Here is a 22,754-nt window from a genome sequence, read left to right on the forward strand (position 1 = left end):
TGATGCTAACAGTGGGGTAGGAAAGGATGAAATCCCTCTCTCCAAACTTCACAAGCCCCTCAGGTGTCTGTGAGGGGTGTGTTACACCCTTATGCATTTCCTTAAATCCTAAACATACTGCAAACTGCCTGCCATGTGTTGGATTTCAGTGCAACAGCCATACTTGCTACTAAAGGGAAAGGACAATGTTTAATTACAATCTGGATACTCTCCCTTTTATGCTGAATTGTAGGTTAACACACGGTATTTAGTGTGAATGAGGGGTTGCTATGTTTTCTCCCTTACATGGAATTGTTTCCACTAGAATTTTGTGTAATGAGATAAAAATATTGTGGCCAGGCATATATGACAGGTTGCAATTATCTTGAGAAAAATAACTGAATTTAAAAAATATATTGTTGAAAAGTTGGATTTATTTTTTCCTACAGTGAAATTTAAATTTTAAATACAGGCAAAGGAGGTATGGGTACAACTCTTTGCCAGCTGTATATGTGTGCTATTTTTCGTCACAGAGATGGTTCCTAGCAAAGTGTTCTCTTTACTTCTCTGAAAACTGAACAAGGTATTATTCAAAATAAATATTTCTCTTTGTAATCCAAGCAGAGGGTAAAACCAGTCTTTGGTTCAGTCTAGCTGGCTAAATCAACTACAGGCAGAATATAGATGGTTTACCCTGATTAGCCATGATTAAAATAGGGCTACAGTACATGTCCCTTAAGACATGTAACAGCAAGGGAGTGAACTGAAGCAGTTTGTTTTCAAGTATGTCCCTCAAAGTGAAGACACAGACAAAGAAGGTGAGTTTGTGTCTGGTCCTAAATAATATATTTACATTGTGGCTTTTTTCCTGCTTAGTCCTACTTACTTAATGTTCTAAAACTAGGAGAAACGTACGTGTCAACTATGGAAATACAGAGCAAGTTCTATGAAGTGTTGGTATAATGCCTTCTGCTTCCAGTAATTATAAACCACCCAGAGAACTGCATAGTCTGTAAATTTTTGAGAGTAGAACTGGAGAAGTATAGAAAGTGCAGGGTGGTGAGTACATTCAAAATATGTGGAGAAATATGTATAGCCCCCCAGCACCCTTGACTAAAGGCAGGTATCAACAGCTAAAATATCTCCAAACACAGACGCATAATTACAGAGCAAGAAAGCTGTTAATTTAGAGACCAGAAAAAATTCATTTTCTCTGCTTATAAATTAGCAAAGACTTCTGCAAAGCACATTTTATGGTGTGTGTCTGCAAAGGGCAAACCAAGCTGAAAGAGGAATTGGAGACAAGAAGAAAACTTTCCCAGGTGGCTACAGCATTTATTATTTAACTTCAGCAGATAGATCCACCTTAAGAAAGGTCCAAGGAGCGAGATGGAAACCAAATACAGTCAAAGGAAGTTGGGGATATGGGTGTCAGGTTGTCAGTAATCTGACAGCTATGGTAACTACCCTCTAATCCAGCGGCTCCAGCCACGCTCTCGGCTGACACCACAAGGACTGACTGACAGCTGAAGAGCGGGCACTTTTTACAGGCAAAAGTGACATCCAGTCTATTAAGGCTGACAAGCACAAAGCAGAGATTTGCCCTGAATGGTTGGTACTGAAGCCTAGTAAAGGGGTTATTTGAAAGGTCTTAGAGAAAGTGTCAGACTCAAGCTCAGATGATAACAATATTGTAATGATAGCACTGGACAATGAAGTGTTATGATTGCCCATACAGGCCAGGAAGATTGCATGTGGATATTGAGCTCCAGAAGCCAGTTTACTGCAGAAGAGTCTCAAAAGCAAACACGTAACAGTTCTAACAGCAGTCTTTGTCAAAATCTTAAAGGTATTTTTTGCAGTATGTAATAGTCTACTTGTGCCTCTGTCATTTTTGCTCTGGTGTCTAAGGAAAAAATTAGCAGTAGGAGCAATTACTTCAGATCCTCCCCCCCAAAAATACAAATGACAAAACAGTGTTACACTTAATTTGCTGATTGTAGGTTAAAACAAGATGTGAAAACTAATGTTCTTAGTATTGAAAGTATACAGTGATAATGGATATAGTTGTAAATATGAAAAGGGGACTAATAACTACATGTTAAAAGATTGTACCAGCTAAGCAGCTGACTGGTTTTGTGAGGCTCCAGAAGGGTGAGATCCTTTGTTATAACAGAATCTGTTATAACAGATAGCTGTTGAGTAGTTTTAAAAGGAAACCTGTTCCTTTCACAGCAAAGCTCTTCTGCTTTATCAGTTTTCATATTAGAATATAACATTTAATCAATGATGAACTGAGATTTTATTTTCTTTCTTTTGACACAGAAACTTAATTCTGTAGGCAGCTGCCTCCCAGTCTCTGCTCTCCCTAGTACTATTGTTCGGATCCCCCATCTAGCACCCACAGCCAGTGTTCTGGGCTGGTTTTCCAAGAGGAGCAGTTTCATTCAACAGTTAAAATATTTTGCACCATCTACTGATTCTTAGAGAAGGTAACTAAAAATCTGTATAATTGTCTTTCCCAATGTCAAAGTGATCCTGCAGTTAGTTGTGGGTTGGTTGGTTTGTTTGTTTTTCTTCAGTTACTTTCAGGAAGTTGTCCCTTTCCATTAGATAACTTTATGTAGCCCCTACCCATTAGCTGTATCTAGTCTAATGGAGAGAAGACTCAGTTTTATGTCTCTCTTGCTATGACTGCATTTTCTGGGGAAGAAAATTTACAAACCAAGATTAACCAGATCAGGTTTAAAAGCAACTCAGATTCTAATTGCCAAGAAACAAGAATGGCCAAATCATAGTCATTGCCTGAAGAATGAAGAGTTTACAAGAAAAAGCTTCTAAAACATACACGTGGTTTGATTGCCAGTGGGTGAACTCTCCAAGGCTGGAGTAATTGCCATCCATTGCTGCTGGTTTTCAAATTATTGCTTCAAAGCAGTACCATGTGCTAAGATGAAGTATTTTAACAGCAATGTGACTGCTTTTGTTATTCAGAATACCAAAGAGCTGACACAGCATGTGTCTACTTGGCACAAATTTGTACTTGTGCATAGAACCAAATAGTTGGGACTTGAAAAATCAGAAAACAACCACCAAAACCCCAATCTCATCAGATAGGCAGAGACCACCAAAAGTGACAAAACTTTGGTACTGAAGATCAGTAAAGGTACTACCTGTGCATGGCTAAACTTGAACAGTTTACAATGCAGTGGGTGCAAACAGTACATATAAATCTGCATTCGGCCATGTCCTTGGCCAGATTTGGCTTCTTGAAGGTTAGTGTAATGGTACACCATGCCTTGCTTGGGCAATGAGAATTCCTACCAAATTGCTAGAAAAAAATGCACAATACTTGAGCCTAGGATGAGTGCTAGAAACCTGGGCATCCTTGCTTTACAGCTGCTGTTCTTGGTGGGCTTATATTAGGGGTGTCTTACTGCCTTGTTTCCCAGTAAATAGGATTTTTGGATTGTGTTTAGTATATAGTGTTACATTGAGAAGGCAAAGGAAAGCTGAAAAATATCAGTCTAACCTTCAACTCCTTTCTTTTTTACCTTTTCTCACTTTTTTCTTCTTCTCTGACTAGCCTTGATCTACTGCATGACAGTGATTTTTCAGCATTCTGCATCAGCACCTCAGCTAAATTTTGAAACAATAAAGATGACACAGAGTGCAGCAGCAAAGCCCCTACCACTGGTGGAAACATTTCTGTTTGAAGATGAAGACATAATTTCAGGTTTGCTCCGAGCAAGTGGAAGAGCTGGTGCCAGTTATTGACAGTAGGAGTAGGTACAGCTTTTGGCTGAGAAGCCAAGGCAGAGCACATGTGGGCTTGGGCAGCCATGCTGACCCTGACCCTGAGGTGCTGTGGACCACAGAGACAGATGTGTTATATAGATTGACTTAATGAGATATGTAGATCCTGGATGGGATTTAGATTTCATAGTGAACATTATAACTACTTTGCTGAAATTCTTTACACTACCATGAAATTCCCCCGAAACTTCTGCTCTGAGCTGTGCAAGTAATTTGTTCCTCTATGTGTTCTGGACTTCTTGAATATTTTGGTGACATGGGTTCCAATTGTCTGAACTGCTAAGACCAATGAGTAGAATTGGGTCTCTTGACTCAAATATATGACAAAAATATATTTTGTATGAATGTTGAAACCCACTGCTTACAAAGACAGGCACTAAGTGAAAATTATGTGAATACATTAAATGCAGTTACTCATCCTGTAAAACACACAGCACATATATTTCCACATTTGTTTAGCTCTGCTAATATACGTATATATATGCTGTGGTTTGCAGTTTGTGGTTTGTTTTGGGGTGTTTTTTTGGGTTTGGTTGTTTTGGGGTTTGGGTCTTTTGTGTGCTGGGATTTGTTCTCTGTAAGCTAAGATTTGCCTTTATATCTTTGCTGAAATGCTCTTCAGTTCCATGTATTGAGAGAAAAATCATGTGTACTTCTGGGAAAAAATTTCTTTGTTTGATCTGTTTTGTGTTTTGTTTGAACAACAATTTAATTCCATTTTTCCACTACACCAGATCTTACAAAGGGCAACCAAATCCCCTTGCAGATTTTATATTTCTAGAAGTAGGACACAAATATGTAATTTTTGGCAAGAGTTCAGTATAAAGAACTACCTGAAACCTGATGCCAATGTGTTTTGTGTATTTGCTGTTCTAAACTAAAAACCTGCTCACTTACCGTGTAGTAGCCATCTGTCATTTACAAAATGACACATCCAATTTAAAACCACTAGGAAAGAAAATGTTTAATCAGAATTTTAGGAATACTTGCTAACTACAAATCTTGAAGGCCTAACTACTTTGCTATTACAATGCAATTTGTCTGACAAGCGGTGTGCTGGGCTGTAGGGGACATACAAGAGCAAGTCAGCATCACCTTGGGCAGGTTACTTTATTTGTCCTTTGCCCCAGTTTTCCAGTCTGTAGAATGGGAAATAGAGATATCTTTCTATTTACAGGAAAGGTATTGACAGGAGAGAGGGTTCAAGTGGATTATTTATACCTGTCTTCCACTAAATTTTTATTACATACACTTGCCAAAGGTATTAGAAAATACTGTAGATTTTTGGATATTAATGTGAAACTTGATGGTGGAATTGTTTGACATGGTGAGATTCAGTGGGGTGGGAAGCCTGTTTTAGTTGTGTTTTGCTGGGATATAACTAGGAGATATAAGCACAGGCCACTGAAATAAAAACTTTAGCAATGAAAATCTTCACAAAAGTTTTATATAACGGCTGCCTCCTCCAGGGTCATCAAACTCAGTCCCTTTGCACATTAAATTTTGCTAGATTTTTTACACATATATCGTGCTTGGTCTGTATTATTTAGTAATATTATTACCATAAGTTCCTAAGTTACAGAGTTAACCCTGCTTAAATATACAAAACAAAAGAAAACCCCTGCCCTCAGGAGCTCAGCTTAACCAGATGAGACAGATGGAGATGTGAAATGATTCACCCAGGATCACAGCAGAAACAGGAGGTCAGTCACAGACGAAGGTCTTTGAACTCCAGGTGGATCCAGCGAATTAGGCTGCCCTGGCTCCTCTGGGCTCCTCCTTGGAGTGATGCTCTCCTTCAGGCATTGTCCTGTTTGTTCTTTCACTTCTCCTAACAGAAAATCCAATGTGCTGTGGAGATAAAGTTCTAAATGAGTTTATACTGGGAAAACAGAAATGCCTGATGTTAGAAAACAGAAGCTGGTTGCAGTATATCCTGGGTGTGTTTCAGAAAATGGATCTCTGATGATGTTGTAAGCTGTTTAAATGACGCATAAAGCCAAGAGAAATGTAAATCTTTATTAGCATCTTTCCTTTATTATACTTTAGCATTTACTGTTAACAGTTGATTTTTAAGCATGGTAAGCGAATCCATTGTCCATACAGTAGTTGTGGAAAGCCTTGCAGCTTTAAAAGGAAAACAAACAAAAATAAAGAATGATCTCTGAAGACCTGAAGAGAGAAAAATTGGATAATAAACGTTCAATCAGTCTGAGGTATTTTGTAAATCAGAGCACATTTATTTGGATATACTATTGTTTAACAGCCAGTTTAAATTGGGACCAGCATCCTGATTCTGGACAACATGGCTTTTATTGGAAGTCCCTGCCACTTTTAAACATCTTTAATACATTTTAAAAATAGAACTGTAAAAACCAGTAACCAGACTTCAAAGCAGACATGTTGTGCCAGAATTACGAAGCTGGTGCTGATTTTCACTGGTTGTAAAGCCTTGGGAGCGCCCTGCGGTCTGTCCCACAGTGATAAACACCAGGAGTGCAGGCGGCTGGTGTGGGAGCACCCACCAAGAGAGGGCACCCTCAGCATCAGGGCAATGTGGGAGCTTGGACCCTTGTCCTCCAGCCTCGATCATCTGCTCATGCCACTGGGCACCAACAGTATGGCTTGTCCTTCAGGAGAGATTTTGGGTTTCAGGGAATGGAAAAGAAACATGTTAATGACAAATTAGGATGGCAAGTCTTTCACTTGTTTTTGGTGACCCCCAGCAGCATATTGCCCAGGGAAAACTGAAGGCCACCCCTATGCATTACTCTGCATAAAAGCTTTTCTTCCAGAGCATGTTTGTTCTCCACCAACCATTTAAAAAGAAGTGGGTCCAAAAGAGGTTTGTGACTTTGCGTCTTTGCATATTTGATCCAGGAGTGGTTGGGTAGAAGAGTCTGTAAAAGTGATATAACACTTATGTATGATAGTGATGAAATAGCCAAGGGGAAAGGGTGGAAGGAGAGCACTTCCTTTTCTTTATGTCTCTGTTTAATATGTGATAATTTCCTCATGCTAAGGTGAAGAGAGAGGCTCTGCTGAGTTAAACTGGTAGTGCTCGTCTGGAGCTGCACCAGCCTGAACTGGAGACTGCCTTGGAGTTTGTGTCATTTAGACCTGTTTTGGTGAGGATTAGACCCAGTTGTTTTTCAAGCAAGCACTGGCAGAGTGGCTATGGCACTTGAGCTAAATACTTCTTCACTTGGCTTACAAGCAGGTCCTCTAAAGTATGATAATTTATCAGTAGTTTGCTTATGGGCTACTGTTGCTGTATCCTTCTCTCAGGAAAAGCACTACAGCAGTGTGCCCACATGTGGAGACCTTTCTTGGTAGCTTTCTGCAGTGTGTATTTCGGCACTGCTAATGTTATCATCTAGGAAAGTATTTTTGCAACACAGCTTGCCAAATCACTTTGAGATGAGTAGACTACGACAACTGGTTTAGTGTCACCTTCAAATAGGCAAAGATGTGAAAGGGATCTCTTCAGTGAGGTAACTGCAGAGACTGTTCACCTGGGAATAGGTTAATTGCACACCTGATGCAACTGCAAAGCCACCTATGCAAAACTAAAATGAGCACATATCTGACAACTGCACTGAATTTTAAAAGAAATTTTAAAATATAGTGATTATAGAGCTTCAGGGCCTTCAACACTGAAGATTTTATTTATTAAAGATAGACTCTGCATTAAAGTTTTGGAAAATTAGGACCAAAGATGTGCTTCACTAAATGATCAGTGGAAGAGCTTCTGGCAGAATGTGAATTCATGACCATTTTAGGATTATCTCTGGCTATAGCTTTGGGATGGGCTCTTTTTGATTTTACCATTAGAGAATTACAACTTTTGTTATGTATTAGAATCTTACTTTTAAAAGCATAGGTGCTTGTTGGCACCCTTCGCAGAAAAATTTCCTGCTGGTAAGTGGTTCCTGGCATAAAGGAGCTATTTGATATTTACACGTGACCATCATTGTGGTTTCAGATCCTCTTACAAAATTTAAATAAGGTGTCTGAATAGCCTACAGAGGGCTCTTACAGGTCTTTTTTTCTTTAGTTGCCTTGTCAAAGGAAGTCAGGATTGGTTACAGTTGAATTTCTTCTTATTTTTTTATTTCCCAACAGTGCTGTATTCGTCTAAGATTTCTCCATCTTAACAGATTTAGAGTTCAGTTAATTCTAATGCTGCTACTGTAATTCTGGAGAGCAGATTACTAGCCGTGCCCAAGATAGCTGGTCTCCTCCAGATACGTTGCGTAGCATCCTCTGCAAGGAAAGAGGACTCAGCTTTCCCCACAGGAGAGGGGATTCATTACTGATGGTGCTGACCACACACGCAGCCCCTGTCCTTCCCAGGCTCTCTAGCTTTCAGGCTGTTAGAGCTGAATACTGCTGCCGCACACAGTGTATCTAAATCTTGGCAGGGGTTAAACAATCTTGGAAGAGATTGCTGACTGCACACTTGGCAAAGGAGCTCTTTCTGGGAGGAGGGTGCACCTCATCAGGTCCTCTGCTGCTTTTCTTTACTCCCACATCGAATTACTGCAGTGTTCCCTATATGGGACTACTCTGGAAAGCGCTGTTGAACCACAGGTTGATACAAGCAATTTCTGTCTGCTTACTAAACAGCTGCTAAACGGATTTTTTGGAACGTTATGAGGTCCATGATGCCCTCAAACAGGACATCCAGTGGGGAGCAAACCACCCGTTGCTACGTATCCACATGCAAGAGCACTGGGGATGCCGTGCGGGTATCTGCGCAAGTCCATGCCTGTGTGCTGGGGAGGAAAGTCCCCACAGCAGAAGCGTGTATTGCTAGGAGCAGTGCCACAGCCCTTGCTGCTGCTTCTGCCACTGCTGGCTATGCCAGCACGGTTAGCCGTGGTACTGGGTGGCAGACCATACCTTAATGTGTGTGTGTGGGGGGTGGTGAGGCAATCAAACTGCTTTGTTAGGGTTTGGCTGCCATCCTGGGTATAAAGAGCTTGTTGTTTAGTTAGCATGCATATAAAGAACAATAAAAATAATGAGGAAGGGCAGACAGAGGATTGTATTTGACAGCTTTGAGTTTCTCTGGGTTTTAGTAACAAGCACTGCTCTTCCGAAGTTCCTTACAACCCTACTTTATCTAGCTATTGAATTTCTTGCAGGTGTCCCAGCATGAGCACAGTATCGGAAATGTAGTGAGGACCTCAAGAGAGTGCCTAATCTGACCTTTTGCATGGAGGCTAAATCAAGATGCTTGACTGTCTGGCTTGCCCTTCACAGGGATATTAGTGCATAGATACTAGTTCCTGGGCTGCCTTACACACCTGTAGATATGCACATTAAGACTCTCTATTGGTTACAAGCAAAGTGTAAAGGGCAGCAGGCTGAACAGGGGCTGTGGGAAGGTCTCAGGAGCTCGTGTTTTTCACTGGCATCTATTAACAAGTTGGGGCTAAATTCTCTACTTTGAGGAAGAGGCCAGCAGAGAATTTTACAGCTGTAGACAAATATCTAAAAGGATTTGGCTCATTAAGCGTTAGCAACAAAACACACAGGAATGCCTGAATATATTTTAAAAACAAATAAAGTGTAAGTTAAATACACAGAGGGTTTTCCTTTCACTCAGAGGATAAATAAGAATTTTCTCATCTCTTGCTAAAGGTCTTGCAAGCATGGACTTTAATGTAGTTCAGGAAAAGTGTACGGATAAATGTATTTATCATTACTTGAGCAACCCTTTCATCTCTGGAAGGGTTCACTAACTAACCACATTAAGCAGAGAAATTGATGTTTTCTTGGGCTCTATGTGTGATCCTAACTGTTTTTTTCCTCAGTGCCCCCATGACTCTGCTACCTGTATTTCTGTTTTCTGAAGGAAGTGGTTAAGAAACAAGTGATAGGCTTGAAATCATTCTAGCAAGTAAGTATACAGAATTGAAATGGAACTGGGAATGATGGGTCTTGATCTATTCCACTTACTGTCTTTGTCATTTCTTCCTATGACACCCTGTATTGTAAACTTTAATTCTGTATGGTGGGAATCTTACTTATCTTCATCAAACTCAGGGAGGCAGTAAAATTCTCCTCTGATCGACATCAGAGAAAATACCTGTTTGAGGAAGAAATAAAATATCTGTAACTGTCTATGAGTTGTGATAATGTTATTAGTACCTTGAAGTGACTTATTTTCTAACATCAAGTAAGTGATATCAGGATGCTTCTTGTCTAGCAGCCTTGGAGATTGCCCTTCTGAGCTGAAATTCTGGAATGGTTAAACATCATGCCAAATTACAAACCACTAAGTTTGTGTAAGATATAAGTGCTTGAGCACTTTTACAGCTCTTTGTTTGACAAGTTTGGGGAAAAAAGCAAATAATACTTAGCATTCCCATTCACAGGGCTACAAAAATTTATTCACTGAGATTAAATCACAGTACGGTGAAATGAAAGCATGCGTATATTCCTGATAGAAATTGTGCAAACTTAAAAAAATAAAAGAAAAGGCACCCCCCTGCTGCTGTAGTTAATGGAGTTCTGCAACTACATTACAATGTTTGCTTTAGAAAGAGTACTTACACTCTACATTCATTGAACTTCATTCAGCCTATATGTTGTTGTTCTCAGAATAAGAAGGCACTTCAGTTTGCATCAGTAAGCACTACTTACACGTAGAACAGAATATTGCCAGTATAAACTCAGTCAAAAGTCTGAGTTGTGGAATTAATAGAAAAGTTATGTTCCCTCTACAGACAAGCATATGAATAAATACGAATGATTTATTCCAGCATCTTGGTTTCTTTTTTTTTTTATTATGAGTTACAGCCTTCTATATAATACTTGTTTTGTTTCAGCAACATTTTCTGTAATGCTGCCCAGCACTGTTTGTTCTTACAATAGGTGGAAATTAAAAGAATTTAAAGGTGCTAAACCTAAACAGTACTGATTATTCTTTTTCCAGTGATATAATCCAGCCCCACACTCTAAAATCTCAGCATCCTTAGCCTGTTGGGCTAAGTAGTTGAAACTAAATTTTTCTTTTATTTTTCAAAACTTGACTGGAAGTCACTAGCAAACCATTTTCTCTCACTTAACTATTAAACTGTGAGAAAGCTCTAAGTTATGTGAACTTTCCCATAGAGCAAGATCCTGTCTTGGTATTTTTATTGCCTTTGAGAGGCTCAGGTATGATGAATTTCCTTACATAACACATGAACTTGGGGATGATCCTGGCTCCAGTTTTTAGATACCAGTGTTCCCCTGTGAAAAGTCAGTTAATGGCCTGAAGAAGCAAATAAGTTTGTCTGCTGTGACCTAAATAATGTTAAAAATCAACAATGATGGTGAACTGCTCAAAACTGCAGCCTCCTGTGCAAGAGTCCTACACAGAGGCCTTTGTGAAGATACATGTGCATACTCTTGACAACAAGAAAGGTAGAGTGGGCTGTGTCTGACAGCAGGGTCCATCCCAGCCAGTGCAGATACAGGTGGCTCCATGCTGCCTTTGTTAAGTTGTCGCTGGTTCTGTTCAAGGTTGTATTCAAGGTCTGTGTACAGCAGCTATGAACTCTGCAATTATGAAGTGCTTCTTAAAATTGTCATGAGAAAATCAAAGCAGAAGCAATACTAATAATAGGATTGCTTTCCTTCATTGTGGTATCTACTCCCACAGTTAGGCTCCCATTTTACTGTCTGATCTTCATACCAGTAAGAAGAGGTAGTCTTTATCTAGGACAGTTTACAGTCCAAACTAACAATGGCTTAAAAAGGAAAGGCTTATCTTTATGCCCTTTGTTCTCTTATTTCCTCAGTTTTCTACTTGCGTTAGAAATTTGTTAGGATTGATGGCCATAATACTCAAAACTGATACCTGATACAAAGTTATGACAGGTTATAGTCTTTATTAGCATTTACCCTATGGGGGGAAAAAACAAGAAAATAAATTGGTGAGGAGAAAGAAAAGTAAATAAAGGGTTAAAAAGAGGAAGGTTTGTTGATAGAATATCCTAAACCATAGAATGGAATCTTTCTTGTTTCTGCTTTGGTCTGAGTTTTCTTCTGTGTTTTTAGAGGAGAGAAGAATGCACTTAACTAACTGCTGTTGGTGTGAAAAAAGTCCAATCTTTGCATTGGTTTTGAAGCCTGCTCAGTGAATTTCCTTGAAATCAGCAAGGTTTGTGCAGGTCACTAATCTGAGATAATTAGTTCTGGAGCTGAGCCAGCTAAAGGGAAACTCATCTTTTGCTTAAAGTGAGCAAACAGTGCAGCATGACAAGGGAGGGAGGGAGAGGTCTGGTGATTTGTGTTATAATGCTTGTTTCTGAGAGTTGAGTTTTGGATGTGTAACGTGAGAAAAGAATCCAAGCAGAACTTGGCATGCAAAGAAAGGGAATATTGCATCTTGCCACTAATTCTGCATATGAATTTGCAACAGGGAGGAATAAATGGGTAAGAGAAAACTAGGGTACAATTTTGAGAAACTCATCCAAAATTTAGATATTTAACAGTATTATAAGAAGAATTAGGAATAAAATTTTTAAAGAAATGCTGGTGCTTTATTTCCCAAGATGTGGTGTAGCAGCAATAGCCTGTATGGAGTGGATCCCATGCTCCTTCCACTTCTGCTCTTGCCTGCAAGTGATTCTTACAGAGGCAGGTAAAGATAAGCTAAATATTCTAGATTTTTGTAAGTATGTGAAAAGGGCTGAAGAAAAGAGCAGTTCTGCCTGTATTTGGTGTTGTCTTTTGTTACAAATCAGGAGCAGGTACTTTCAATCTGCTGGCAAAAACTGGTGTTGTTGCAGATTAAAGGGCATCAGATACAATGGATCAAGAAAATATACAGAAAGCCTTCAATTGCTGAACCAGGAATATCTGTTGTTAGTGACAAGCTTTAGGGATAGACCCATGTGATAAGTCTATCTCAAATTTGTTTACTTTTACGTACGATGGATGCATTTCAGCTGATGGAGGCTTAAAGTTTTTGTTAAGGTCAGTGATGATATAGCATATGCTGTAATAATCATATTTTTTCTGTCATGGATCATTTAATTATGTTAATTAGCATCTTGGCAGAAAATGCAGTGTGGCAGAGCCTCTGTCACCCAAGGATCCTCATGGGATTCTGTTATTTCCCATGAAAACCTAAAAAAGAAGCTACAGGGAACAACGGATTCAAATAGAAAATAGTAAATGACTGCTCGGTAGACAAAGCAGATGAAACAGCATTTAATGTATCTTTGCTATAGATTTTAGAGCCTCTGTTTCATTGAAAGACAGCTAGTACATGCTGGACTCTAAGTCACTATTTTCTTATTGCAGAAGAATGTCTCCTAACTACATACTGGATGAGACAGTTGTGGTTTTCTTGCTTCCTGTCTTTCTGTTTTGCAGTAACAATAATTTCTTGGTAGCCTGATGGTGACCCTGGGATAATCACCTTTGTTGGTTAATTACTTCAGGGAGCAAACATGGGATCAGATAATCTGTGAGTGATTAGTGGGTCTGATAGCTTTGTACATGTGTGCAAATACATACATGTGGAAGTGGACTGTTTGCTCATTCACTCCTCTCTATCACCTATTAGAATATTTGATGTCACTAGTAAAAAGGGTGAATTTGGTATCAGTGATGGGTGCTTTGCCTGCAGTTGTGAATATGTAGTCAGTAGTACAGATAGATGAACTCTCAAAGTTGTAGCAGCAAGTCATTGTGATGACCATTTCAAAAGATGGAATCACTCATTAAAAATTCAGGCCTGCATCTCAAATCACCATATGGATGTCACTATAGCCTGTTCAGTAACTTACAACACATATTTGACCCTACTTGGGATTTATTGAATTAGAGAGCTTCTTTTAATTGTTTGTAACCACTAATGGATCTGAATTTTACAAACTTATTCTCACATGAGGGTGCATTTAATATGTACTTTCAGTGTGTCTGCCAATGCAGAGCCATATGCTATATTTGACATTCTTGATTATAGTGTGGTTAATGTATCAGCAGTACTTCTGCTGCATTAATAAACAGCATTTAATTCTGTATGATCTGTATCAGTTTGGGTCTGAATACACAAACATGCAAGTTTAAAATTTAATTTCTACCACTCTATTTCCAAGTAAAATATTTAATAGAAAGTCAACAATTAGGCATGGCAGTAGGCATATTTAATTTCAAATATGGGACAGTTGATGTCATTCAAAGCATTATAAATGCTTTTTGCATATAATTAGCCTTGTGCTCAGGCCCTAATATTTCAAAGACTAGGATACATGTTAAATCAGTGGAAATATTCATATATGAAGAATTAAGCAAATGCATAAATGTCTTTTCAGGACTGGGAGGTAGTTAAGTGGAACGCTAAAAAATACCAGTATGATTTTATCTAATCTGAAAGAGTGCAGTGTTAATGTTTGCTATTTTAGCCAGTTGTGCAAGTACCACTTTCACAAACACTTCTAAATAGGAAAACATGGATATTTTCAAGAAAAAACCTCAGGCTGGTTGAATAGATTTTACATTTTTGGCGTTCAGTATTAAAACGTGCTGTTACTGCATTAATTTCCATCTAAGCGAAAAGTAGCAATATGCTGCTATTTCAGTGTGTATAAGCTTGGTGGCAGATTTTTTCATCAGTGGCCAGGAACCATTTTCTTGTTACTACATTGAATTAAAAATTTATTAAAAAAGAAGCTCTGTTTGGTGTAGAGAGACAGTTTGTAATGCTATCAGTGTTAAGATAACAATATTTATTATGAAGAGGAGGGAATTATATGCTCGGCAAAGGAGGTCTGGGGAAGATGTCAAAAGTCACCCTGTCAGGAGTAGCAGTGTGGTCAGGATAGCCATGCTACTCTACTGATTGGGTGTGCAACATCTTTTATCCCCTTTGTTGGCTGTTCAGATGTGATTTTTTTACATGTTTAAAATGTATGAATAATATTTATTCCCACTTTGAAGAGTATATGATCTTTGGTTAAATAGTGCTATATAAATGCAATATTGTTATATATAAGAAGGTATTAATAAGATTTCTAAGATTTCTTTAAAATACTTACTAGCTGGCTTCTTAAATGGCTACTTTGAGGATGCAACAATTTATGTCTGGTAAGTGTAAAAGACCAGCCACTGAAAATGCCATTTCCTGAAAAAGGATAGCTTTTGAGTTTTACAGTGGCCTAATAATCTGTTTATATCTTCTGTTTTGTTTTGCTTTTACAAAAATAGATGGTGCTGTGTTCTGCTAATTCTGATTCAAAGGGATCTAGCTGAAGTCATGGCCCAGAAAATGAAATACCTATGCATTAACAACATGAACACAGTTGTCTTTTTCTGCAATCAACTGGTCATGTTAGAAATGTGATCTTGCATTTATAAGGTTAAAAACAGTATGGAATTTTTAGAAGTGTTCTGTATGCAAAATATGGCCAGCTGATGATCACAGATATTACCACCCAAAATCTACAACTCTGTTGCTGCATGACACATTTACGTTTGTTAAAACTAATCATGCCATTTTAGTTTAAAAAATGTTCCATTTGTATCTGCATACTTGCTACTGACATGTTTAAAGATTTCTGCAAATCCTGTAATAAGAAGTAGGTGATAAAACGTGGTGTTCATCATTCATTTAAGATGGCCTTTGCTGTATCCTCCTGAAAAGTTCCAGACAGAGCAGAGTAACTCTTCCAAGGAAGTTGTGCTTTAGATCTCAGAAGGAAACACTTCTTTCCATTTCCCATTCCACCAGCACTATTCCATGAGAGCTGGTGGTGAGCCCAGGCTTATTAGATGCTGAGCAGAAATGAGATTTCTGTGAGAGATTGCCGATTAGACAAACGGAACACTTTCACTGATGCCAGGAATATAGAAGTGGTGACAATTCATTAATTTAACATTACAGTTTTTTCCAATATCAACATGGTTCACTTCAATAATGTATCTAACTAAAAAAATAAAGAAATAAAAAAAATTCTTTCTGACTTAGTTCAAGTAGTCACTTTTATGTCAGCTAAATTTCAAATAAAAATTGAAAAACCTGAATTTCAAAGGATCAGTACCTGAAAAAAAATTTAAAATTATAAAAGTTTTTCTGCAGTGTCAATATGACTGCAATAACTACAATGAAATTTTTCCCTTAGTATGATTTTATTTAACTTTCAAAATCTGAAAAACATTAATAAGCTGTAAAAGAACCACACTCCATCTGCCACTCATACTCAGTGGCTGTTTTAAATATTACTGTAAATACTGATCTGAGAATGCTCAGCATGTTAAAAAGTTAGAACCAAAGAACAAATACTACAGAGGGCTGAGAACCTCCATTTAGTATTTTGGTGCCTCTAAGTCCTATTTGCACAAACAGAAATATACCCTGAACTGATCAGAGTTTGTGCTTTTGATAAAACTTCTTTCTCTATCAGAAAATGACAGGTCATCAAAACAGATTTTTTTTTTTCATAGCAATTTTCCACTTTGATTAAATGTTGTCAAAAAGATTTTGCATGTGTCAGATGGGATTTTTCTTTGGAGCGAGAGGAATTAACAACATTATGAAGGAGATGCCCATTTAGGGGTTTAGAAAGATATCGATTCATATCTTGTTTGACTTGGCTCTGCTTGGGTTTTGTTTTAATGTTGAATAGAGATTAGTTTTGAAACCTCAACATTTTTCACAAAACAATGTTTTCCAGCCCATCTCTAGGTTTGAGGGCTCTGAGTAAGTGCAAAAGGTATTCTCAGGCTTATAAGACAGGAGTGAATGCGTTTATTGATGCCCTTGAGAATAACATTGTGTAGCAAGGATTGGTAAAGTGAATAATCAAAAAATAGAAACATTTGAATGCATATTCCAAATTCTGTGTATGTATCCTAAGACTGGGTTATGGTTCTGTAAGTATTGCAAACTAACTAATTTTAAATGAAATTTAAACCTGATTGAATCTCAGCATGAAGATGCCAACATTCAAATTGATTCATTAGCTGACCTGAATTCTCTGATAAAATTTACTAGCATGCACAGGCAGAGGATTTATCCTGGCTGCTGTTCATGTCATTAACAGGAACAATCACTGGCAAGATACACATAGCACCAACCCACAAAAAATAAAATAAAATATTATTTTAAACACTTCAGTTATTTAGAAAAAAGGAAATGCTCTATCATGTTTAAATACTATTTTTTGTTTTTTAACACCTATCACCTTACAACCAGTATAACAGCAAGAAGGCAACACAATGGAAGTTTTTGTTGAGCAGAGTATGCTTGCTTCAAGAAGCTGGTGTGCCAATAGAGGCACACATCAAGTGAAGCTAACATACTGGGTGAATTATGTGTCCCATCACACCAATGACTGCAGAGCCATAAAACCACCCTAAGTGTTCTAGTTACAATCAATTACATCATGCTTTAATCACATTTTAATGATGTATTAACCAAGATTTCAACAGCAATTAGTTTAATGGGTGTTTGCTTTTTTAAAACTATTTTAACTGTGGCTATATCCAGTAAGATTAAGAAGGGGAGGAAAAAAAAAAAAATTAAAGCATTGATTGTGACCTCTTTCTTCTCCAGCAATTTCGTGTGATGGGACTGAAGAGAAATTTTTCAGTTACTAAGCATTCATGATTTTTAAGAAATAATGTGTTTGACTTTGCTGTCGAATATATATACCAGGTTGAATATATATATATACCATGAGATTTTTCTTGTCCGGGAAGATGCTGCAAAATCTAACATACTACACTGAAAATAGTTAATGCATCTCCTGTCCTTTAGTGCAGAAAGTATTACAATGCCTATTGATATCTAGGCAAAGATAAAAAAAGCATGAAGTAAAATTATTAATTATACTAATTTTTAATAGAGGGGTTTAGAAAACTTCTGCAGCTGCTTGTAATATTCCCATTGATACACATTTTCCATATAAAAATCAGACAAACATCTCTGGGAACCCAGCTCCTTTTAAAGCACTCCTAAGAATATTAACTGACAAAGAAAAGGGATTTCACAGCAAAACCCACATAAAAACCTATATTAGGAATGATACCGAACTTAAAGAATGTTGTAAAATGAGAATGGAAAAATGTACAAAATGAATTCATGCCCATTTACATGCTTTCAGTCAGGCTACCGGATAACAAAGCCTCTGTCTTTGTGTTAACACTGCAGATTAGGTCAAGTTTTTACCCCTCTGAGCTCTTTTCCTGTAAATGACGGGTTTTGATGTGAAACAAGCAACATGTCAAAGCAAGTTGAAAGATGTAGGCATTTTATGCCATGTCACAATGACAGGCCGGTGAATATTTGGGCCATTAGGGGCTTATTAGTGAATAAATGACCAGATGGTTCAGTGATGCACAGAGATGGACAGAACTGGATGCTACTAATCAGCACTGTCTGTACTTGATGTCAAATCACATGACACAGTAACCCATGGATACCGAATAAAAGTTACCATTAGCAAGTCAATTTGATATCTGTGTGGCGTAAACAGACTTATAACTGCACTTCAGAGCTGCCTGTTGTTAAGAAGAAATAATGGTAGAGTATTTAAATAAACACACTCCACTCTTATCAAGTTATGATAAATATAACTAGAATTTCAATTCCCAAGACCTCCTTTTTATTCTGAAGAGACTGTGGAAGGACATTTACATATTAGACTACCTCCACAGACAAAAAGGCTGGGCTGGAAATGCTGTAAAAGAGGCACTTTCTTCGAACACCATGGTTAGCAACATCAAGTGATGTTTTGTTTGTGCATTTGTCACAGGAATGCAAACTTGGAGAATAGGACCTGTTTTCGGGGAGCGGGGGGGGGAGGCCGTTTGCGTTTCAGTGGATTCATGCTTTGATTTTTTTATGGATGTTGATGCATGTTTGCTTGGCACTACCCTAAATTTTTCCCATGGGTTTTTAAATATTTTAACAAACCCTTGTTAGCAAGTCATTTCCAAAGCGTTGCATCAGGGTGAGAAGCTTTAGGTGTTTAGTAAGGACCGCATCCTGATCTAGGAGCTGATCCTGAACCACTACTGCAGAGTAGGAAATGCCAGTCTGAATGGAGGGGGTAAGCCAAGTCTGGGGATAGGGGAAGAGTTGCCTCTGTGCTAAATCTCTGTGAGCTTAAAATAAACAGAAGTTTTGCCTTGAATTCGGGGGAAGTACATTTGTAGGCTGTGGCAGTTTGAGGTATATCCTCACCTTCAAGCCCATGACAAACATGGCAGTAATGCACTTTCATGAAGCAGAAATAAATGCATATCTGAGGCATGCTTTACTTCTCTCTTATGTTTTTTTATAGCAAATGAGAACAAATACAGTGCTATGACTAATGATTTTTTTTTTATGATGTACTAATGTGATTTACAAGGTGTTTTGAAATGCTGAACAAAACTTGCTTGAATTTTTCAGGCTGAAGAATAGGATGTAAATGGACGTTACCCCTTTTCCTTAAGGGTGATGATATTGGCATATGAATTTTATGTAGTAGGTTAATCATGCAATAATGTTTGTTGGCTCTAGCCATGTTTAACCATGAGTGCCACTCGATCCTGATTTTCTCTCTCTTGTTCCTCCTTTGTGGAAAGAATATGGGAAGAGTTTTACGGTATGAGTGGTCATGGAAATGGGAATTTGCTGTTCCTATGGTTAAATAAGGAATTGGGTATGAAGTTAGGGAAGTCCAAGGAATACTATGTGAGCAGTCAGAAATATGCTTGTATGTTGAACATACTGAAAACTTGAAATAGCAAGAAATATAGCAGAATGGGTTAAAATTGTGGAATATGTTGCCTATTTTATAATCCCTGTTGTAGCATGGATATATTTTTATAGAGAAAATACAAAGGTAATTAAAATAGTATATATTAATTACACAGGGTTGTCCTTTGGGAAGATAATGCTACACTGCATATATTGCTATAGTAAGTATTGCAACACTGTATTAGATAAAAAGCTAATAGTCTTAACTGCATCTGATCCAGTGATCATCTGAAGATGCCTGGGTAAAAAGTAAAAGGAAACGGGACATATGTAAAAGGATCCTTTGGATGGAATTCATAGTCTAGTGATGTTATTATGGAGGCTGAAAATCATGGGTTAGAGATGAGATGGGTTAGAGAAGTTCATGGGAGAGAGCTCACCAGCAGTTATTAACAACAGTGGACTGGGTTCATTCTCTAGCTCAGGAAACCCTTATAGAATCAATTGCTGGAGGCTGGGAAGGACTACCATGCCAAGGATGCTTTTAGGTTGATCTTGTTGCTTCAACTTGAAAGTTAAAGGGATAACCTTCAGTGATCATTGCTTGCTTTTTTCATATTAAATTCTCCAATGATGCTATTTAAAAATCCGTCTAAATATTTAGGGAAAAAAAGTGCTTTAGAGCTTATCTGTTTTCCATTCATTTTGACACTAGACCTAGAAATGAGACATGCCTGCAAGCTTTAACGGAAGTCTGAAAAATGCAGTGGTTTACTCAAAAGGTTCAGCTGGCCAGCCCTGAAACCTCACACTCCATTTCAGACTGAAAAATAATTTTTCAGTGGACCCGGGATAACTTCACTGATTTGTGTAGAAGCCATTGCAATCTTGGTAGTTTCAGCACAAGCTAAATTAAAGTTTATGTTCTTATAACAAAAACAACAATCCTCCCTCTACCCTTACCCCCTGCAGTTGAATTCTGTAGATAGGAGAGCCTACAAAGAACTAAAGAGAAACATCATATAAACTCATGTGAACACTTCTTTAACAGCATTCATTTATTTCCTGGAGGTTTTATTTCTGATGTAAAGGGCAATTACCACTCAGCAGATTCTTGCTGTAGTAGCTTTCCCATTCCAGTTGCAACAGAATCCTTTCTTCTCATGGTTTTCTTTGGTTTTGCATATGAATTGATGGTCCAATATAACTCTTTGCAAGATGTCAAGACATTCAGAAGGGTTTTTTCTGAAAATAAGGATGTTAACATTGTGTTGATGGCAATAACATTACTCCACAAGAAGCACAACTTCCTTAGAGCAGTACTACCTTATAGAAAGATCTCATTTTTCAAAAATTTGGTTTTGATGGAGAGAATTTTAAAAATTAATTTCCATGGGAAAACTTTCAGTATTGAAATATGTAATATTTGCTTGGCAATAATAAATGATTTTGCAAAGGGATGTAAAATAATTGTTGTCACTTATGGTGGCTGTCACACCAGACAATGGTTGCTCAGTGGAAATAGTCAAAATCCCTCAGCCAAACCCAAGAGAAATATAGTGAAAATCTGGGTGTCTCCAACCTGTCATTGTTTAACTGCAAAATGTATGTATCTGATAAATGTATTGTAAGAAAGGGTTAATATGGGTGTGCATGCGAATGTGATGGATACTTTCCCTCTGACTTTTAGGTTTGCAAGTGCACGCCAGTGCTTTATTGCTGGCTGGAGAGCTCGAGCCATCTGAGTCCCTGGAAGAAACCTTTCCCTCTCCTGCTTTGTGGTGCCAGCTTTCCACCCAGCCTGTACAGTAGAGATGGACATTTGTTCTGTGACTTGCTTGACACCAGCAAGGATTCTGTGGTGACATGGAGGACATAAGGTGTGCAAGAGCCAGGGTTTTGCCAGGCCTTCGGGTGAAGACTACCTTGCTATTCTTCAGTTTTCCTAACTCATGCAATCTAAGGTAAAATGCATCAGGTAGCATATATCTGTAAAAATAAAAACTTGAAAATACAGTTCAGAAGCGTTTATAAAAGGCAGAAGTGATGACAAAAAAGATCTGTATGTGTAGATCTGCTTAAACTAAGATTAAACCAGAGATGGTCATCCCCACCTCTCTGAGTTCTGGAACACCTACTGCATGGCTATAGATGAGTTCAGCTCCATATAAAACTCTGTGTTCAGTGGCAAGCATCCTGAAGGAATGAGTTTGTGAACAGTTTGGTTGGGGTTAATGTGAATTCCAGCAGCCTTGTGGGTTCTGGATTGGGGGCGGGGTGAAAGAGGAGAGGCTATTGAAAGCACACTTCCCAGGGCTTCAGCAGTAAGAAAGAAGCCTGAAAGTCCAGAGAAATAGGAAAGCCACCCACAAAGCAGTCAGTTGGAATTTTTAGTATATATTTGGTAACCTTTAATTAATCAATGGACAGATTAGATAAACATTTTGGAGGACAAATCTTGTGAAGTACTAACAGCTTTAGAGAAAGATTACAGAGAATGTCCTAAGTAATTGTGTTAGATTGTGAGCCTTAGTGGACAAGGAGGAAAATCTGCCTGCCCACTTACTGCTTATTGCCGTTCTCATTAAAGTCAATTGGAGTTTTGACATTGCCTTTTGTGGAAAAAGCCTGACCCTGTATTTAGTACATTACATTGAATAATTGCAACATACCTGCAGAATGATAATGAAAAAGAGTATGTCTTTGACCTGCTGCCTCTGGTGGCTTTGTTATAAGTTTGCTGAGGATGCAGCAGCTTCATATGAGCTGCTGCTTATGTACTAATTAATTTACCTGTGTACATATGAATAGCTCTTTTGCAGTGGTTTCCTAGCAATTCAATTCTGATATGCATCCTTTGTTTTCAGTGACAGGATGTGTGGGTGACTGGGTGTGCATGACCACAGGCTTCCCTGTCATCGAATGTTCGGATAATTTTCATGATTACCTGTTCTTTTGGCAAATTAATTTGAGCAAGTCTCTTATTTGTCTTATACCTTCAGGGGTTTGGGATTTGACTCAAACTCCTATCAGAAAAGCAAAGCAGCTGGTTATTATATCTCTATTCCATATTCCAGTTCATTTTTATGAAGTTTATAAAGAAAGGCTTCTAACACTTGAAAAAAAATATGTTGACTTAATTCTGCCTTGACAGAGAGGGCATTTGTCGGTGTTACTAATACAGCATCCACTTTCTTCTAACTGCTGCGTTCTAGTAATGAAATTATTTTGGTATCAAAATATGCAAGTATATGTGTGTGTGTTT

General features: G+C 38.1%; 1 long non-coding RNA gene across 1 annotated transcript in view; it reads left to right on the plus strand.

Moving 5' to 3' along the window:
* Positions 1-21,440, plus strand: part of LOC134162251 (uncharacterized) — a 155,305-nt gene extending 133,865 nt beyond the window's left edge. Inside the window, exon 3 of the long non-coding RNA XR_009964267.1 lies at positions 21,180-21,440. This is a non-coding gene — a long non-coding RNA (uncharacterized LOC134162251). The remainder of the gene's footprint in view (positions 1-21,179) is intronic.
* Positions 21,441-22,754: the final 1,314 nt, after the last annotated feature.

The sequence above is a fragment of the Pezoporus occidentalis genome, unplaced genomic scaffold, assembly GCF_034315485.1.
Source record: "Pezoporus occidentalis ecotype Australia unplaced genomic scaffold, CSIRO_AGI_Poc_V1 ctg184, whole genome shotgun sequence".
Taxonomy (NCBI): Eukaryota; Metazoa; Chordata; class Aves; order Psittaciformes; family Psittacidae; genus Pezoporus; species Pezoporus occidentalis.